The following is a 22,676-nucleotide window of genomic DNA, read 5'->3' on the forward strand; positions in this document are numbered from 1 at the left end:
GCAGGTAATGGACTGGGACTCCACCTCCGACGTCCTGTCTATCCCAAATTGTTCCGTCTGTATCTTTGCTCAAGAGAATACAGGTCAGACTTGAAACTCCGTTATGGGCAATTAAGACTCCCTTCGCCTCCGCCAGATATCTGCCAGACAAAGTTGCAGAAAGCACCATCAATACATACAGGTGCTACACTGTAGTTGCTGTAATTCAAAATGACTTGGTCAACGCGCGTTTCGCCCCACAATGCTGTGCGGTAGGGGCCTTGTCAGGACTGTCAATCAAGGGATAAACATTGCTTCTTTTATTCGTCGCTCACCTTGAGGGAGTGGATAAGGTGTGTTTGCATTTACCAATCATACATGCTTTGTTGGTTACACCTCTTTATCACATATTATACAAATCGCTATCTTCATTTAAACTTTGCAAAAATATTTGACAAGCTAAACTTATATACAAAGAGGAAGAAAAGCGTTATATAATTAACAGGGAAGCACGATCAAAAACAAAAATATAGAAATAAAACTCACAGCAATACCGAGAGACCAACGTGTGCAGAGCTTCCAAAACAAAATATATGAGTGACACATGGGGAACCACTAAATTTTCCCCTCATGTATCAATAGATTGGCTTTAGATAGATATATGGCATACTAAATGGTGTGCAGCTTATTTTTTAACAATTTAACTAAAAATATAACGTTACTTTTATAGCAACTTGTGTTACAAAATTCAAAGCAAAAGGAATGACTGAGTGCTCATAAATAGATTAAACATATCTTTTGAGATTGACAAAGACTTAAGAGACTTTTTAGCTAACTAATATAACTAACTTTATCAAAGAGAAAACTGCTAGGTCAAAAAAAAAAATTTTTGCCTAAAAAAGACCCATACTCAATTCTCTCATTTAAGCCAAGAGGGGACACTGTTTTTAGCACATACGTCCATCTTGCTTCTTTCTTTAAGAGACATTTATTATTATCCCCTCCTCTACCACTTATTATTCCCTGATCAATTCCTACAAATTTTAAAGAGGCAGTGTTGCTGTTATGGACATCTCTAAAATGTCGCGCTATACTAGTATCCCTTTCATAGAGGATATCATCCCTGTGCTCCTGTATCCTGTCCTTGGACATAGGTTTCATTTTCCCTACATAGAACAGGGGACAGGAGCATCGTAGAATATATACTACTCCAATAGTATTACAATTTGAAAAACATCTAATATCAAAGTGTTTCCCAGTATTCGCAGAGAATGATTTGCATTTTAACATGTATGGACAGTACACACAGTGTCCACATGGAAAATTACCATTCACTTGTTGGTGTTTATTTAACCAACATTTTCAGGTTCAGACCTCACAAATCTACTTTTAACTAACTTATCTTTTAAGTTAGGAGATTTTTTTGCAAGTCAATAAGGGTTTACTTCCTATTTTTTCAACAATTCTCTCATCTAGGGATAACAAGTGCCAGTTGTGGGACAGGATGTCTCTTATATTTTGCCATTGGCAATTGTAGGTAGTTATAAATCGTATATAATTGTAAGTCGTGACATTTTTCTTAGAGTACAGCAGTTCATTTTGTTTCAGTTTTCTAACTTTATTAAGGGTGGATTTTAACAAGTTATGTGAGTATCCTCTTTGTAGGAACTTTTTGCACATTATCTCCGCATGGTGTTCAAATTTAATTTTTGAGGAACAATTCCTCTTTAATCTTAGGAGCTGACCATAAGGGATTCCTCTCTTTAGAGATTCTGGATGGCTGCTGGATGCCTCCAAAAGGCTATTAGTAGCAGTACTCTTGCGATGGTTCTCTGTAGAGATACAATTACCTTCTTTTCTAATACAAATATCAAGAAAGGGAAGCTCTTTATCGCTAAATGCATATGTCAGCAAAATATTGCGATTATTTTTGTTTAATGAATCGATGAATTCATGAAGGCAGGCTAGGGGACCATCCCAAAACATTAGGATGTCATCCACATATCTAATCCAAAGGGATACATGGGAGCTGAACACATCCCCAAATTGTTCAAATATGTCCAACTCCCATGCTCCCAAGTGGAGACAGGCATACGTGGGTGCACAAACTGCTCCCATTGCTGTCCCCCTGATCTGCCTATAAATAGAACCATTGAATTCAAAAACATTGTTTTCAAGAATAAACCTTAAAAGGTTTATAACAAAGATGGTATGATTGTTGCTACCAGAACCTCTAGACTTCAAAACATGTTTGCAGGCGTTAATTCCTACCTCATGCGGTATGGACGAGTAGAGACTTTCTACATCTAAGTTAGTTAAAAGTAGATTTGTGAGGTCTGAACCTGAAAATGTTGGTTAAATAAACACCAACAAGTGAAGGGTAATTTTCCATGTGGACACTGTGTGTACTGTCCATACATGTTAAAATGCAAATCATTTTCTGCGAATACTGGGAAACACTTTGATATTAGATGTTTTTCGAATTGTAATACTATTGGAGTAGTATATCTTCTACGATGCTCCTGTCCCCTGTTCTATGTAGGGAAAACAAAAAGCATGTTCAAGGACAGGATACAGGAGCACAGGGATGATATCCTCTATGAAAGAGATACTAGTGTAGCGCAACATTTTAGAGATGTCCATAACAGCAACACTGCCTCTTTAAAATTTGTAGGAATTGATCAGGGAATAATAAGTGGTAGAGGAGGGGATAATAATAAATGTCTCTTAAAGAAAGAAGCAAGATGGACGTATGTGCTAAAAACAGTGTCCCCTCTTGGCTTAAATGAGAGAATTGAGTATGGGTTTTTTTCAGGCTAAAATTTTTTTTTTTGACCTAGCAGTTTTCTCTTTGATAAGGTTAGTTATATTATTTAGCTAAAAAGTCTCTTAAGTCTTTGTCAATCTCAAAAGATATGTAGATTAATAGGAGTATAGGAGGAGTATGTTTAATCTATTTATGAGCACTCAGTCATTCCTTTTGCTTTGAATTTTGTAACACAAGTTGCTATAAAAGTAACGTTATATCTTTAGTTAAATTGTTAAAAAATAAGCTGCACACCATTTAGTATGCCATATATCTATCTAAAGCCAATCTATTGATACATGAGGGGAAAATTTAGTGGTTCCCCATGTGTCACTCATATATTTTGTTTTGGAAGCTCTGCACACGTCGGTCTCTCTGTATTGCTGTTTTATTTCTATATTTTTGTTATTGATCGTGCTTCCCTGTTAATTATATTACGCTTTTCTTCCTCTTTGTATATAAGTTTAGCTTGTCAAATATTTTTGCAAAGTTTAAATGAAGATAGCGATTTGTATAATATGTGATAAAGAGGTGTAACCAACAAAGCATGTATAATTGGTAAATGCAAACACACCTTATCCACTCCCTCAAGGTGAACAATCAAATAAAAGAAGCAATGTTTATCCTTTGATTGACAGTCCTGACGAGGCCCCTACCGCACAGCATTGTGGGGCGAAACGCGCGTCGACCAAGTCATTTTGAATTACAGCAGCAACAGTTTAGCACCTGTATGTATTGATGGTGCTTTCTGCAACTTTGTCTGGAAGATATCTGGTGGAGGCAAAGGGAGTCTTAATTGCCCATAACAGAGTTTCAAGTCTGACCTGTGTTCTCTTGAGCAAAGATACAGACGGAACGTTTTGGGATAGACAGGACGTCAGAGGTGGAGTCCTGGTCCATTACCTGCATGCCTCTTTGATTTGCCTTGCATACCCGGATTATGCTGCGGTTAACAAGGTTGTATGCTTCTGTTTTTGTAAATTTGCCGCATTTGGAGATATGAGCCTCTATGTCTATGAACTGTAGTACCTGGCAAGCTGACGTTTGAGGACGCTTTCACCTCGGCTCTGTCAGTCTTTTTGCAATGTATGGTACCATTTCCATTCAGTGACTTTGACACACTAAGTTTATTCTATAAGGAAATCTACCAAGATATCGACACAATCTTTTCCACTCAGGACATTGTTTTGAGATCTTCTGCTTGTGCTTTATTGATATGCAGATTCTCTTTGCAATATGTTGGTATCCTGACATTTACCATTGTAACTATATTATCATGCTACGTAGATGTTTATAAGCTCATGTAACATTTGCCTGTTGTAGTATTTCTTCTTCATTCAGGCTATCCACTGCAGTGGCATTTTTTCAGATATAGCATAAGTATGCTTCTTTTTGTTTTGTTTTTAGAAATAAATTCATTGTATATTGAAGAGACTGGTGTGTGTTTGATGTTTCTTTGTTTGACATAGTGTTTCAGCCTTTTATCTACATATTAGATCAATAAGGTGCAAAACTTCTCTGAGTGCGGCTTTCCCCTTCTTTTTTCATAGCATTCTCATATAGCTCTGCTATGTTGCAATATTTTTCTCCTAAAAATATTCTGAATTTATATATATATATATATATATATATATATATATATATATATATATATATATATATATATATATATATATATATATATATATATATATATATATATATATATATATATATAAATATAAACACACCACCAGCAATACGATTCTGGGATTGAATATTAAGCAGAGGATGCTTCATTGACGCCCAATTCCACCAGAAATGCTTGTGCAATGTCAAATGCTGACAGCGTATGCTGTAGGCATTTAGTGAGGTCGAGCGGACATGATTACCTTTTGTAAATCTACCCTATGTCTTACTGAAGGCTCAGATGATGGTTACCATTTTTTAGCAATAATTTTTAATTAAGGTATGTACATTTAATTTTTAGACATAATGCTATTGCACACTTAATAGTTTACAGCCTAGTTTCTCAACCTGTGGTACGTAAAGAGAAAATAGCTTAAGGTTGGACAGATAGCTCAGCATGCTAATGCACTGTGGCTAAGCTCTGTAGCAACCCAAGGGTTGCAGGTTCGATGCCCAGCAAGGTCCACTCAGCCTTTCATTATTCCAAAGTACATAAAATAAGCAGCGCCTTGAGACTCTTACGGGCGATTAGCCGCGCTTTACAAGTACCCAATACTCTCAAATAAAAAGATGGTACCATAAATATTCATTCCTTCTTCATGCAGAAGAGTTTATTTTACTATTTTATTTTTTTTTTAAAAAAAAAAGCACATTAATTGCATATAATTATTAAAATCAATGGAATGTATATCTGTGTTTTATGTGTTTATTACTCTTTGTTGTAATACTGCTAAATATTAAATTCTAGAAATCTTAAAACAAATAACAGATTTCTATATATTTACTTTATTAATGTATATGATACAAGCTTGTGAAATCAAGTGACACACATGATTTCCATTTTTGCTTATGTAAAAGATCAATAATATTTGTGCCACAGTTGGGGTACATAGGAAACAACTGTGTGGCTACAGGGGTACTTGCTACCAAAAAGTTGAGAAACACTGCTCTACAGTATGGGGTAAATATAACTTTATATGGACTGGGAAACAAAAAAAGAGTGTGACTCACTTTATTACTATATTCGTTTTATTGCAATGATCTGGAACCAAACCCGCAATATCTCTTAGGTATGCCTGTAAATATAATTATGTGCATCGTAGTCCATCACAGTCAAATACCTGACAATATAAAAATAAAAGATAAATGTTATTCAATATTATTAAATAATAATGTCCTAGATTACAAATTTTGCAGTATGGTGCGGTATGCCTATACCGCTGAAAAATTGACCTTTGCGCATGGAATATGCATGTCTCCCGTATTAAAAGTTGCGGTAGTACGGCTATACCGCAAGCGTTTTACCCTTTAGGCAACTCTCCATTCCCAACTAAAAAAATGGCTCTTGAGTATGGAATTTTCATACTGCCTGTATTATAGGTTGTGCGGTCCGGCTAAAATGCTTGCGTTATAGTCTATACCGCTGTGATCCATTCCATTATCTGAGACCAGTAGCTATGGATTTTGCAAAACAAAAATGTTTTATAATACCCATAACTAAAATGTTACAAAGTACACTAACTCCCATAAACTACCTATTAACCCCTATACCGCCATTCCCCCGCATCGCAAATACATAGTAACATAGTAACATAGTGGATGAGGTTGAAAAAAGACCAAAGTCAATTGAGTTCAACCTATACAAATCTAATATCAATCAATAATCAATGCCTCTTTTAATAGATGCTAGTATCTTATTATCCTTGCTTGCCCTGCATTGTGCACCCCTCTTTAGCTTGTTATCTTTTACTACTCCCAAATCCCTTTCCTCCTCTGTTTGGCTAAGTCATGTCCCATTTAAATAATACATATTAACCCCTAAACCATAAACCCCCCACATTGCATATCACTAAATGAAACTATTAACACCTAAAACCTAACAACACCTAACTTTAAACAAAATTTACAATAACACTATCTTAAAATAAATAAAAAACGTACCTGTGAAATAAAAAAAAAAACCTAAGGTTAAACTATAAATAAACCTAGCATAACTATTTTAAGAGAATATACTAAATTAAAAATATAAAAAACTACAAATTACAAATTTAAAAAACTAACACTACGAAAAAATAAATAAAATCTAACATTACCAAAAATAAAAACTCGCTAAAATTAGGAAAATAACAAAAAAAAAACCTAAGATTATAAAAAAATAATAAACAAAATTATCCAAAATAATACAAATTAAACCTAATCTTATAGCCCTATGAAAACAAAAAAGCCACCCCAAAATAAAAACACCCCCTAACCTAACAATAAACTAAGAATAGCCCTTAAAATTACCTTTTGTAGGGCATTGCCCTAAGTTAAACAGCTCTTTTACATTAAAACATTAAAAAGTCTCCACTAACAGTAAAACTCCCCACCCAACCCCCCAAAATAAAGAAACCTAAGTCTAAAAAAACCTAAGCTACCCATTGCCCCTAAAGGGGCATTTGTATGGCCATTGCCCTAAAAGGGTATTCAGCTCTTTTACTGCCCATTAAAATAAAAATGCCCTAATTTAAAAAAAAAAAAAAAAAAAAAAAATCTAAGTCTAACCCCCAAATAGGTACTCACCGTTCCTGAAGTCTGGCAGAGAAGGTCTTATTTCAGGCAGCAACATCTTCATCCAGCACGTAGACCTCAACACGGGGACCTCTTCTATCTTCATGTAGTAGGATTCATTGAAAAAACAATCCATTAAAGTAAAAGAAGTCAGGTGAATTGGCAATAATAGTTAAGATGACTCCCCATCTAACTTTGCCAGCAGGGTGCCTCGTCCTGCCTTCTATACTACCATAACCGCGTTGTTGAAGGACTGAAGCTCAGCTCTGCTGGGATGGCATCAGTCACTGACTTACCCTTGGGGAAGGAAAGGTGTTGAATCATCCTAAACTTCCCCGGATCCTTCTTCGGCACTGGTCCTAATGGGGAAATAACCAACCCCGGAAATGTTTTTTTTCCTAAAGGGGTCTGCCATACAACCCAGTGAAACTTCCTTACCCAACTTCTCCATAAGGACATCAGGGAACTGGTATGAAGATTTAATATTCCTGCGTGTTGTGGAGCCTGTAACCTTACCCCAAACAGGAATGATGAAGCCCTCCTGAAGGCCTTACCTCAGTAAGACTGCCGCACCCTTATCAGGGTAAAAAGTGATCAATGGTCTAATTGCGGCCCCCTTCAGAGGGGTGTCTGCTCTTACCTGCAGCAGCTCCTTTTGATCCTGCCCTATACTGTTTCTCAATCTTTTTAATGCAATCTTCGGCTGGGTGAGGCCCCCTGAATTTGTGGCATGTGTGCCGAAAGGGACAGAAAGTTCCCAGTGCGCAATGCTTGTCCTGGAATTTCCAGCACAACCCAGTATGACGCCTCCGTAATCTGGTTGCAAAACTTACCTGTGGTGTACCTGTAGGAGGAGCGGAAGTCCCGAGGACCCTTTTTGGACCCAGCCTGGCCCAGAGCTGCATCTCTCTACTCTACCAAAGTCCAGGAGAGGGTTACCTACTATTTTCCTGTGAAAGGCCTCATCGTAATCACGCTAGGCTCCCTCACAATAGTTCTCCTCAATAATTTCCATGTTGTCCATATGCTTTAATATGTACAAATTATGATCAGGTCTCTTCTCTAAATAGCAAGAAGCATATAACCTGAAACACTACCTCCACTAGCAGAACGTACTTGGGCGTTGGAATTTTCTCCTTTTGCCTATAGGCTTCCACAGAGAACTTGAAGATGTTACGTACTTCCCGTCCTGAATATGCTTGAACAACTTAGTTTTAAGATCTTCATGCATATCATATGCGGACCAGGAGTATGTGTCACCGTGGAGTGTCACCTTGCAGTTGGCAGGCCCACGTATGTCAGTAAATTTGTTCTGGGGTTGAGATGCCCTAGCTGATATATCAGAGGTAACAGGCTCTGAGGACCTTTTTAACCCTTTCCTAGCAGCCTCCTTATCGTCTGTCAACCACCTAAGCATCGTGTACATGCGTTTATGCCCTTTGGCATTTAAACTCAAAGCCTTATCATTCTTAGAACCAGCGTTATCTGATGATGACGTGAAACCCCTAAACCACACTAAAACTGAGGACTCACTGGCCTGTGTCCCCGTCCTGGTTGGTAAAGCCACCACACCAATGTCGATGGATGCTCATCCTCCAACAAGATGGAATCAGCACTGCTCTCCGTACCTCTCTCCAGGCCACTCCCTGAGTCTCCTGTAGTCGCCATATTGCTATCCTGAAAAATAGAATGCAAGAGAGGAGTACCACGTGGGAGAAGTTCAGCTCTTCCCCTCCCTCTATTCAAGCTCTAGTCACCCCTCACCTCAAACACTCTTAACACACATGCCCTTCCCTAGCTTGCACACTCTTGTCATCCTCAGAAAAATACTAAATTTCATCACTAAAGTGAACTGTCTTAGGGGCCTGGGGTGAAGGCTTCCTATGACTTCTAGTCGAGGCTATGTCCATATCTAGACTATGAAATTGGGATGGGTGACCCTGCTTAACTGTGAATCAAGTGACTACTCTCCTAGAGCTAGCCTGCGCTGCCGAAACACGCTGGGGCCTATTGTCCCTAGACGCGCCTTCCATACCATCCGTACCGCCATCATCAGTGCCGAGAGCCATGCCTGTGGAATCTGAGTCCACATCTGCTACAATTAAACTTGGCCTTTGAGGTGCCTCTGCACATTTTTTGCGGCCTGTAGTGGCCTTTGCCGCAGATCGTGCACTTACACTTTTATTGGCCCCTTTTTGCCTGCTTCTTGACCTAATTCCAGTCCCAGCTTGCCCCAAATTAGCTCTGTTTCCTCCGTTCTTGTCAGCACTAAGTGTCTTGGCCCCCTGTGATATCTGAGAGCCTGCCTCCCCTTGAGGTCTACCCCCTGGAGCTAATGTTCCCCCAAGAAACACTCCTTTCTTACTTATGGAGCCGCACAGGGAACTCATTGCACTCCTCTTCACAGCCGAGCATCAGATTGCGATTCCGGAAGTGACATTACCAGAGGTGACATCACCAGAAGTACTGCCACTGGAGGACCAGAGACCGGAAGTCATTGCAGAAAAGGCTGAAGCCACGGAGGAGCATGTGGACCACTGGCAGCTGCACCCTGGACCGGGGAGGGCCCGCCCGGAGCCCCGGACCTTGCCACTGCCAGAATCTGGATGAGGGACACCGCTGCCATGATAGATTCACTGGACAAAGCCTTTGAATGCCTCCTCTGCTTTACTTTTCTACACAACTTCTCTTTCTGCAGATTCCTCTGGGGACTCCATTAATCGTTTTCGAGGCACTTTTACTCTCTTGAAACGCTTCATGTGAAAACTTCAAAGTATAAAGAGGATTTGGACTTCCTGTACAGGTCTTAAAAATGTAAGCCAAACCCCTCCTCTCTAACTGCAACATTTGTTTAACACACACACACACACACACACATTAACACTCCAACTCCTTAACCATTATGTGCATTCCAGGCAATTTGCCTTATATTTCCTTAAGCTATAACTTTTAAAAAAATAGCTAGTAAAGAAAAATACTAAATCCCTGGTCCCCAGAGTGAAAATAACAAATAATACATGTGCATTTTCTCTGCCCTACAAGAGGCACACACCACTGCGCTGCTCACAAGCTGACCGAGGCACACACCACTGCACTGCCCAGAAGCTTACAGAGGCACACACCACTGCACTGGACAGAAGCTGACACAAGCACACACCATTGCACTGCTCATCAGCTGACAGAGGCACCCACCACTGCACTGCCCAGAAGCTGACAGAGGCACACACCACTGCACTGTCCAGAAGCGGACAGAAGCACACACTATTGCACTGTCCAGAAGCTGACAGAGGCACACACCACTGCACTGTCCAGAAGCTAAAAGAGGCACACACCATTTCACTGCACTGCTCTGCTCAGAAGCTGACACAAGCACACCACTGCAATGTCCAAAAGCTGACAGAGGCACACACCACTGCACTGCTCAACAGCTGGCAGAGGCACATACCACTGCACTGTCCAGAAGCTTACAGAGGCACACACCACTGCACTGGACAGAAGCTGACACAAGCACACACCATTGCACTGCTCATCAGCTGACAGAGGCACCCACCACTGCACTGCCCAGAAGCTGACAGAGGCACATACCACTGCACTGGTTACAAGCTGACCAAGGCAAACACCACTGCACTGGTCACAAGCTGACAGAGGCACACACCACTGCACTGCTCTGCTCAGAAGCTTACAGAGGCACACAAAAATGCACTGCTCTGCTCAGAAGCTTACAGAGGCACACATCACTGCACTGCTCTGCTCAGAAGCTGACACAAGCACACCACTGCAATGTCCAAAAGCTGACAGAGGCACACACCACTGCACTGCTCAGCAGCTGGCAGAGGCACATACCACTGCACTGTCCAGAAGCTTATAGAGGCACACACCACTGCACTGGACAGAAGCTGACACAAGCACACACCATTGCACTGCCCAGAAGCTGACAGAGGCACACACCACTGCACTGTCCAGAAGCGGACAGAAGCACACACTATTGCACTGGCCAGAAGCTGACAGAGGCACACACCATTGCACTGCCCAGAAGTTGACAGAGGCACACACCACTGCACTGGTTACAAGCTGACCAAGGCAAACACCACTGCACTGGTCACAAGCTGACAGAGGCACACACCACTGCACTGGTCACAGGCTACCAGTCCAAAAAAAGGTTTAGGAATTACACGTTGCACCAAATTGGAGTTTAAAAAATATCAAACATTTATTGGAACATTTTAAAATACTCTGCAAACAAGTGTCACATATTCTGGCACACACTAGCAAGTTGCATACAACCTCAGCACACAGGTGCTGCCTCCGACGCGTTTCCTGCTTAGAACAAGTACTTCATCAGGGATAGTACAAGATAAGCTTATACAGGTAGTCATTTTCAAACAATGTGATTGCATGGTCTTATATACAATACAAGCAATGAAAGAACCCTCAAAACATTTTCAAGCTTAATCATAAAGATTAAATATAAAGCTGAGTCTTAACATTGTGGACAGGGGTTAAATGAGCTATAAATATATACAGCTAATGCCATGATTTGCACTTATGAGAATTATGTGTGTGAGTGCTGGTCAGAAGCTAACCGAGGCACATATCACTGCACTGGTCACAAGCTGACAGAGGCACACACCACTGTGCTGCTCAGAAGCTGACAGAGGCACACACCACTGTGCTGCTCAGAAGCTGGCAGAGGCACACACCACTGCACTGCTCTGCTCAGAAGCTGACAGACAGACACCAATGAACTGCTCTGCTCAGAAGCTGACAGAGGAACACAGCACTGCACTGCTCTGCTCAGAAGCTGACACAAGCACACACCACTACAATGTCCAAAACCTGACAGAGGCACATACCACGGCACTGTCCAGAAGGTTACAGAGGCACACACCACTGCACTGGACAGAAGCTGACACAAGCACCCACCACTGCACTGTCCAGAAGCTGACAGAGGTACACACCACTGCACTGCCCAGAAGCTGACAGAGGCACACACCACTGAACTGCCCAGAAGCTCAAAGAGGCACACACCATTGCACTGCCCAGAAGTTGACAGAGGCACACACAATTGCACTGGTTACAAGCTGACAGAGGCACACACCACTGTGCTGCTCAGAAGCTGACAGAGGCACACACCACTGTGCTGCTCCGAAGCTGGCAGAGGCACACACCACTGCACTGCTCTGCTCAGAAGCTGACAGACAGACACCAATGAACTGCTCTACTCAGAAGCTGACAGAGGAACACAGCACTGCACTGCTCTGCTCAGAAGCTGACACAAGCACACACCACTACAATGTCCAAAACCTGACAGAGGCACATACCACTGCACTGTCCAGAAGGTTACAGAGGCACATACCACTGCACTGTCCAGAAGGTTACAGAGGCACACACCACTGCACTGGACAGAAGCTGACACAAGCACCCACCACTGCACTGTCCAGAAGCTGACAGAGGTACACACCACTGCACTGCCCAGAAGCTGACAGAGGCACACACCACTGCACTGCCCAGAAGCTCAAAGAGGCACACACCATTGCACTGCCCAGAAGTTGACAGAGGCACACACCATTGCACTGGTTACAAGCTGACAAAGGCACACACCACTGCACTGGTCACAAGCTGACAGAGGCACACACCACTGCACTGGTCAGAAGCTGACTGAGGCACATATCACTGCACTGGTCACAAGCTGACCAAGGCACACACCACTGCACTTCCCAGAAGCTGAGAGAGGCACACACCACTGCACTGTCCAGAAGCTGACAGAGGTAAACACCACTGCACTGCCCAGAAGCTGACAAAGGCACACACCAGTGCACTGCCCAGAAGCTCAAAGAGGCACAGACCATTGCACTGCCCAGAAGTTGACAGAGCCACACACCACTGCACTGGTCACAAGCTGACAGAGGCACACACCACTGCACTGGTCACAAGCTGACAGAGGCACACACCACTGCACTGGTCACAAGCTGACAGAGGCACACACCACTGCACTGGTCACAAGCTGACAGAGGCACACACCACTGCACTGCTCTGCTCAGAAGCTGACAGAGGCACACAACACTGCACTGCTCTGCTCAGAAGCTGACAGAGGCACACACTACTGCACTGTTCAGAAGCTGAAAGAGGCACAAACCACTGTACTGCTCATAAGCTGAAAGAGGCACACACCACTGCGCTGCTCACAAGTTGACCGAGGCCCACACCACTGCGCTGGTCAGAAGCTAACAGAGGCACCCACCACTGCACTGTCCAGAAGCTGACAGAGGCACACACCAAACACCACTGCACTGCTCATAAGCTGACAGAGGCACACACCACTGCACTGGCCAAAAGCTGACCGAGGCACACCACTGCGCTGCTCAGAAGCTGACAGAGGCACATATTACTGCACTGTGCTGCTCAGAAGCTGACAGAGGCACACACCATGAACTGCTCTGCTCAGAAGCTGACGGAGGCACACACTACAGCACTGCCCTGCTCAGAAGCTGACAGAGAAACACACCACTGCACTGTCCAGAAGCTGACAGAGGCACACACCACTGCGCTGCTCATAAGCTGACAGGGGCATACACCATTGCACTGCTCAGAAGCTGACAGGGGCACATACCACTGCACTGTGCTGCTCAGAAGCTGACAGAGGCACACACCACTGCACTGTCCAGAAGCTGACAGAGGCACACACCACTGCGCTGCTCATAAGCTGACAGGGGCACACACCACTGCACTGCCTAGAAGCTGACAGGGGCACATGCCACTGCACTGTGCTGCTCAGAAGCTGACAGAGGCACAAACCACTGCGCTGCCCAGAAACTGACAGAGGCACAAACCACTGCGCTGTCCAAAAGCTGACAGAGGCACACACCACTGCACTGTCCAAAAGCTGACAGAGGCACACACCACTGCACTGTCCAAAAGCTGACAGAGGCACATACCACTGCACTGCTCAGAAGCTGACAAAGGCACACACCAATGCACTGTCCAGAAGCTGACAAAGGCACACACAATGCACTGCTCTGCTCAGAAGCTGACAGAGGCACATACTACTGCACTGTTCTGCTCAGAAGCTGACAGAGGCACACACCACTGCGCTGCTCAGAAGCTGAAAAAGGCACATACCACTACACTGCTCTGCTCAGAATCTGACCGAGGCACACACTACTGCACTGCTCTGTTCAGAAGCTGACAGAGGCACACACCAATGCACTATCCAGAAGCTGACAGAGGCACACACCTCTGCAATGCCCAGAAGCTGACAGAGGCACATACCACTGCACTGCACTGCTCAGAAGCTGAGAGAGGCACACACTACTACTCTGCTCAGAAGCTGACCGAGGCCCACACCACTGCGCTGGTCAGAAGCTAACAGAGGCACCCACCACTGCACTGCCCAGAAGCTGACAGAGGCACACACCAAACACCACTGCACTGCTCATAAGCTGACAGAGGCACACACCACTGCACTGGCCAAAAGCTGACCGAGGCACACCGCTGCGCTGCTCAGAAGCTGACAGAGGCACATACCACTGCACTGTGCTGCTCAGAAGCTGACAGAGGCACACACCATTGCACTGTCCAGAAGCTGACAAAGGCACCCACCATGAACTGCTCTGCTCAGAAGCTGACGGAGGCACACACTACAGCACTGCCCTGCTCAGAAGCTGACAGAGAAACACACCACTGCACTGTCCAGAAGCTGACAGAGGCACACACCACTGCGCTGCTCATAAGCTGACAGGGGCATACACCATTGCACTGCTCAGAAGCTGACAGGGGCACATACCACTGCACTGTGCTGCTCAGAAGCTGACAGAGGCACACACCACTGCACTATCCAGAAGCTGACAGAGGCACACACCACTGCGCTGCTCATAAGCTGACAGGGGCACACACCACTGCACTGCCTAGAAACTGACAGGGGCACATACCACTGCACTGTGCTGCTCAGAAGCTGACAGAGGCACAAACCACTGCGCTGCCCAGAAACTGACAGAGGCACACACCACTGCACTGTCCAGAAGCTGACAGAGGCACAAACCACTGCGCTGTCCAAAAGCTGACAGAGGCACACACCACTGCACTGTCCAAAAGCTGACAGAGGCACATACCACTGCACTGCTCAGAAGCTGACAAAGGCACACACCAATGCACTGTCCAGAAGCTGACAAAGGCACACACAATGCACTGCTCTGCTCAGAAGCTGACAGAGGCACACACCAATGCACTGTCCAGAAGCTGACAAAGGCACACACCAATGCACTGTCCAGAAGCTGACAAAGGCACACACAATGCACTGCTCTGCTCAGAAGCTGACAGAGGCACATACTACTGCACTGTTCTGCTCAGAAGCTGACAGAGGCACACACCACTGCGCTGCTCAGAAGCTGAAAAAGGCACATACCACTGCACTGCTCAGAAGCTGACAGAGGCACACACACCACTGCACTGTCCAGAGGCTGAGAAAGGCACACACCACTACACTGCTCTGCTCAGAATCTGACCGAGGCACACACTACTGCACTGCTCTGTTCAGAAGCTGACAGAGGCACACACCAATGCACTATCCAGAAGCTGACAGAGGCACACACCTCTGCAATGCCCAGAAGCTGACAGAGGCACATACCACTGCACTGCACTGCTCAGAAGCTGAGAGAGGCACACACTACTACTCTGCTCAGAAGCTGACCGAGGCCCACACCACTGCGCTGGTCAGAAGCTAACAGAGGCACCCACCACTGCACTGCCCAGAAGCTGACAGAGGCACACACCAAACACCACTGCACTGCTCATAAGCTGACAGAGGCACACACCACTGCACTGGCCAAAAGCTGACCGAGGCACACCGCTGCACTGCTCAGAAGCTGACAGAGGCACATACCACTGCACTGTGCTGCTCAGAAGCTGACAGAGGCACACACCATTGCACTGTCCAGAAGCTGACAAAGGCACCCACCATGAACTGCTCTGCTCAGAAGCTGACGGAGGCACACACTACAGCACTGCCCTGCTCAGAAGCTGACAGAGAAACACACCACTGCACTGTCCAGAAGCTGACAGAGGCACACACCACTGCGCTGCTCATAAGCTGACAGGGGCATACACCATTGCACTGCTCAGAAGCTGACAGGGGCACATACCACTGCACTGTGCTGCTCAGAAGCTGACAGAGGCACACACCACTGCACTGTCCAGAAGCTGACAGAGGCACACACCACTGCGCTGCTCATAAGCTGACAGGGGCACACACCACTGCACTGCCTAGAAGCTGACAGGGGCACATACCACTGCACTGTGCTGCTCAGAAGCTGACAGAGGCACAAACCACTGCGCTGCCCAGAAACTGACAGAGGCACACACCACTGCACTGTCCAGAAGCTGACAGAGGCACAAACCACTGCGCTGTCCAAAAGCTGACAGAGGCACACACCACTGCACTGTCCAAAAGCTGACAGAGGCACATACCACTGCACTGCTCAGAAGCTGACAAAGGCACACACCAATGCACTGTCCAGAAGCTGACAAAGGCACACACAATGCACTGCTCTGCTCAGAAGCTGACAAAGGCACATACTACTGCACTGTTCTGCTCAGAAGCTGACAGAGGCACACACCACTGCGCTGCTCAGAAGCTGAAAAAGGCACATACCACTGCACTGCTCAGAAGCTGACAGAGGCACACACACCACTGCACTGTCCAGAGGCTGAGAAAGGCACACACCACTACACTGCTCTGCTCAGAATCTGACCGAGGCACACACTACTGCACTGCTCTGTTCAGAAGCTGACAGAGGCACACACCAATGCACTATCCAGAAGCTGACAGAGGCACACACCTCTGCAATGCCCAGAAGCTGACAGAGGCACATACCACTGCACTGCACTGCTCAGAAGCTGAGAGAGGCACACACTACTACTCTGCTCAGAAGCTGACCGAGGCCCACACCACTGCGCTGGTCAGAAGCTAACAGAGGCACCCACCACTGCACTGCCCAGAAGCTGACAGAGGCACACACCAAACACCACTGCACTGCTCATAAGCTGACAGAGGCACACACCACTGCACTGGCCAAAAGCTGACCGAGGCACACCGCTGCGCTGCTCAGAAGCTGACAGAGGCACATACCACTGCACTGTGCTGCTCAGAAGCTGACAGAGGCACACACCATTGCACTGTCCAGAAGCTGACAAAGGCACCCACCATGAACTGCTCTGCTCAGAAGCTGACGGAGGCACACACTACAGCACTGCCCTGCTCAGAAGCTGACAGAGAAACACACCACTGCACTGTCCAGAAGCTGACAGAGGCACACACAACTGCACTGCCCAGAAGCTCAAAGAGGCACACACCATTGCACTGCCCAGAAGTTGACAGAGGCACACACCATTGCACTGGTTACAAGCTGACAAAGGCACACACCACTGCACTGGTCACAAGCTGACAGAGGCACACACCACTGCACTGGTCAGAAGCTGACCGAGGCACATATCACTGCACTGGTCACAAGCTGACCAAGGCACACACCACTGCACTTCCCAGAAGCTGAGAGAGGCACACACCACTGCACTGTCCAGAAGCTGACAGAGGTAAACACCACTGCACTGCCCAGAAGCTGACAAAGGCACACACCACTGCACTGCCCAGAAGCTCAAAGAGGCACAGACCATTGCACTGCCCAGAAGTTGACAGAGCCACACACCACTGCACTGGTCACAAGCTGACAGAGGCACACACCACTGCACTGGTCACAAGCTGACAGAGGCACACACCACTGCACTGGTCACAAGCTGACAGAGGCACACACCACTGCACTGGTCACAAGCTGACAGAGGCACACACCACTGCACTGCTCTGCTCAGAAGCTGACAGAGGCACACACTACTGCACTGTTCAGAAGCTGAAAGAGGCACAAACCACTGTACTGCTCAGAAGCTGAAAGAGGCACACACCACTGCGCTGCTCACAAGTTGACCGAGGCCCACACCACTGCGCTGGTCAGAAGCTAACAGAGGCACCCACCACTGCACTGCCCAGAAGCTGACAGAGGCACACACCAAACACCACTGCACTGCTCATAAGCTGACAGAGGCACACACCACTGCACTGGCCAAAAGCTGACCGAGGCACACCACTGCGCTGCTCAGAAGCTGACAGAGGCATATACCACTGCACTGTGCTGCTCAGAAGCTGACAGAGGCACACACCATTGCACTGTCCAGAAGCTGACAAAGGCACCCACCATGAACTGCTCTGCTCAGAAGCTGACGGAGGCACACACTACAGCACTGCCCTGCTCAGAAGCTGACAGAGAAACACACCACTGCACTGTCCAGAAGCTGACAGAGGCACACACCACTGCGCTGCTCAGAAGCTGACAGGGGCACATACCACTGCACTGTGCTGCTCAGAAGCTGACAGAGGCACACACCACTGCACTGTCCAGAAGCTGACAGAGGCACACACCACTGCGCTGCTCATAAGCTGACAGGGGCACACACCACTGCACTGCCTAGAAGCTGACAGGGGCACATACCACTGCACTGTGCTGCTCAGAAGCTGACAGAGGCACAAACCACTGCGCTGCCCAGAAACTGACAGAGGCACAAACCACTGCGCTGTCCAAAAGCTGACAGAGGCACACACCACTGCACTGTCCAAAAGCTGACAGAGGCACATACCACTGCACTGTCCAGAAGCTGACAAAGGCACACACAATGCACTGCTCTGCTCAGAAGCTGACAGAGGCACATACTACTGCACTGTTCTGCTCAGAAGCTGACAGAGGCACACACCACTGCGCTGCTCAGAAGCTGAAAAAGGCACATACCACTGCACTGCTCAGAAGCTGACAGAGGCACACACACCACTGCACTGTCCAGAGGCTGAGAAAGGCACACACCACTACACTGATCTGCTCAGAATCTGACCGAGGCACACACTACTGCACTGCTCTGTTCAGAAGCTGACAGAGGCACACACCAATGCACTATCCAGAAGCTGACAGAGGCACACACCTCTGCAATGCCCAGAAGCTGACAGAGGCACATACCACTGCACTGCACTGCTCAGAAGCTGAAGAGGCACACACTACTACTCTGCTCAGAAGCTGACAGAGGCAAACACTACTGCTCTGCTCAGAAGCTGAAAGAGGCACACACTATTGATCTGCTCAGAAGCTGACAGAGGCACACATCTCTACACTGTCAAGAAGCTGGCAGAGGCACACACCACTGTGCTGCTTCTGAAGCTGACAGATGCCCACACCACTGCACTGTCCAGAAGCAGACAGAGTCTCACACCAGTGCGCTGCTCAGAAGCTGTCAGAGGCACACACCACTGCACTGGTCACAAGCTGACAGAGGCACACTTCACTGCACTGCTCAGAAGCTGAAAGAGGCACACACCACTGCACTGCTCAGAAGCTGACAGAGACACACACCACTGCACTGTGTCCAGAAGCTGAGAAAAGCACACACCACTGCACTGCTCTGCTCAGAAGCTGACAGAGGCACACACCACTGCACTGTCCAGAAGCTGACAGAGGCACAGACTGCTCTTCTCAGAAGCTGACGAGGAACATACCATTGCACTGTCCAGAAGATGACAGAGGCACACACCACTGCACTGCTTTGCTCAGAAGCTGAAAGAGGCACACACCACTGCACTGTCCAGAAGCTGACAGAGGCACACACCACTGTGCTGCTCTGCTCAGAAGCGGACAGAGGAACATACACTACACTGTCCAGAAGATAACAGAGGCACACACCACTGCACTGCTCTGCTCAGAAGCTGAAAGAGGCACACACCACTGCACTGGTCACAAGCTGACAGAGGCACACTTCACTGTGCTGCTCAGAAGCTGAAAGAGGCGCACACCACTGCACTGCTCAGAAGCTGACAGAGACACACACCACTGCACTGTGTCCAGAAGCTGAGAAAAGCACACACCACTGCACTGCTCTGCTCAGAAGCTGACAGAGGCACCCACCACTGCACTGTCCAGAAGCTGACAGAGGCACAGACCACTGCACTGCTCTTCTCAGAAGATGACGAGGAACATACCATTGCACTGTCCAGAAGATGACAGAGGCACACACCACTGCACTGTCCAGAAGATGACAGAGGCACACACCACTGCACTGTCCAGAAGATGACAGAGGCACACACCACTGCACTGCTTTGCTCAGAAGCTGAAAGAGGCACACACCACTGCACTGTCCAGAAGCTGACAGAGGCACACACCACTGTGCTGCTCTGCTCAGAAGCGGACAGAGGAACATACACTACACTGTCCAGAAGATAACAGAGGCACACACCACTACACTGCTCTGCTCAGAAGCTGAAAGAGGCACACACCACTGCACTGGTCACAAGCTGACAGAGGCACACATCACTGCGCTGCTCAGAAGCTGAAAGAGGCACACACCACTGCACTGCTCTTCTCAGAAGCTGACGAGGAACATACCATTGCACTGTCCAGAAGATGACAGAGGCACACACCACTGCACTGTCCAGAAGATGACAGAGGCACACACCACTGTACTGCTCAGAAGCTGAAAGAGGCACACACCACTACACTTGTCACAAGCTTTCAGGTGGCACACACCACTGCGCTGCTCAGAAGCTGAAATAGGCACACACCACTGCACTGCTCTTATCATACGTTGACAGAGGCACACACTACTGCAATGTCCAGAAGCTGACAGAGGCACATACCACTGCGCTCTGACAGAGGCACACACCACTGTACTGCTCAGAAGCTGACAGAGGCACACACCACTGCACTGCTCAGAAGCTGTCAGAGGCAAACACCACTGCACTGCTCAGAAGCTAACGGAGGCACACACCACTGTGCTGCTCAGAAGCTGACAGAGGCACACACCACTGCACTGTTCAGAAGCTGACAGAGGCACACACCACTGCACTGTCCAGAAGCTGACAGAGGCACACACTACTGCACTGCTCAGAAGCTGACAGAGGCCCACACCACTGCACTGTCCAGAAGCTGACAGAGGCACACACCACTGCACTGTTTGGAAGCTGACAGAGGCACACACCACTGCACTGCTCAGAAGTAGTCCGAGGCAAACACCACTGCACTGTTCAGAAGCTGACAGAGGCAAACTCCACTGTGCTGCTCACAAGCTGACAGAGGCACACTCCACTGCATTGGTCACAAGCTGACAGAGGCACACACCACTACACTGTCCAAAAGCTGACAGAGGCACACACCACTGCCCTGCCTCTGCTCAGAAGCTGACATAGGCACACATCACTGCATTGCCCAGTAGCTGACAGAGGCACACACCATTGCACTTTTCACAAGCTGACAGAGGCACACCACTGCACTGCCCAGAAGCTGACAGAGGCACACACTACTGCACTGTTTGGAAGCTGACAGAGGCACACACCACTGCACTGTTTGGAAGCTGACAGAGGCACACACCACTGCACTGCTCAGAAGTAGTCAGAGGCAAACATCACTGCACTGGTCACAAGCTGACAGAGGCACACACCACTGCACTGTCCAAATGCTGACAGAGGTACACACCACTGCCCTGCCTCTGCTCAGAAGCTGACAGAGGCACACAGCACTGCATTGCCCAGTAGCTGACATAGGCACACACCATTGCACTTTTCACAAGCTGACAGAGGCACACCACCTCACTGCCCAGAAGCTGACAGAGACACACACTACTGCACTGATCACAAGCTGACAGTGGCACACACCACTGCACTGCCCAGAAGCTGACAGAGGCACACACCACTGTACTGCTCAGAAGCTGACAGAGGCACACACCACTGCACTGCTCAGAAGCTGTCAGAGGCAAACACCACTGCACTGCTCAGAAGCTAATGGAGGCACACACCGCTGTGCTGCTCAGAAGCTGACAGAGGCACACACCGATGCACTGTTCAGAAGCTGACAGAGGCACACACCACTGCACTGTCCAGAAGCTGACAGAGGCACACACTACTGCACTGCTCAGAAGCTGACAGAGGCCCACACCACTGCACTGTCCAGAAGCTGACAGAGGCACACACCACTGCACTGTCCAGAAGCTGACAGAGGCACACACCAATGCACTGCTCAGAAGCTGACAAAGGCACACACCAATGCACTGTCCAGAAGCTGACAAAGGCACACACAATGCACTGCTCTGCTCAGAAGCTGACAGAGGCACATACTACTGCACTGTTCTGCTCAGAAGCTGACAGAGGCACACACCACTGCGCTGCTCAGAAGCTGAAAAAGGCACATACCACTGCACTGCTCAGAAGCTGACAGAGGCACACACACCACTGCACTGTCCAGAGGCTGAGAAAGGCACACACCACTACACTGCTCTGCTCAGAATCTGACCGAGGCACACACTACTGCACTGCTCTGCTCAGAATCTGACCGAGGCACACACTACTGCACTGCTCTGTTCAGAAGCTGACAGAGGCACACACCAATGCACTATCCAGAAGCTGACAGAGGCACACACCTCTGCAATGCCCAGAAGCTGACAGAGGCACATACCACTGCACTGCACTGCTCAGAAGCTGAAGAGGCACACACTACTACTCTGCTCAGAAGCTGACAGAGGCAAACACTACTGCTCTGCTCAGAAGCTGAAAGAGGCACACACTATTGATCTGCTCAGAAGCTGACAGAGGCACACATCTCTA

Source organism: Bombina bombina, chromosome 3 (assembly GCF_027579735.1).
Source record: "Bombina bombina isolate aBomBom1 chromosome 3, aBomBom1.pri, whole genome shotgun sequence".
Classification (NCBI taxonomy): domain Eukaryota; kingdom Metazoa; phylum Chordata; class Amphibia; order Anura; family Bombinatoridae; genus Bombina; species Bombina bombina.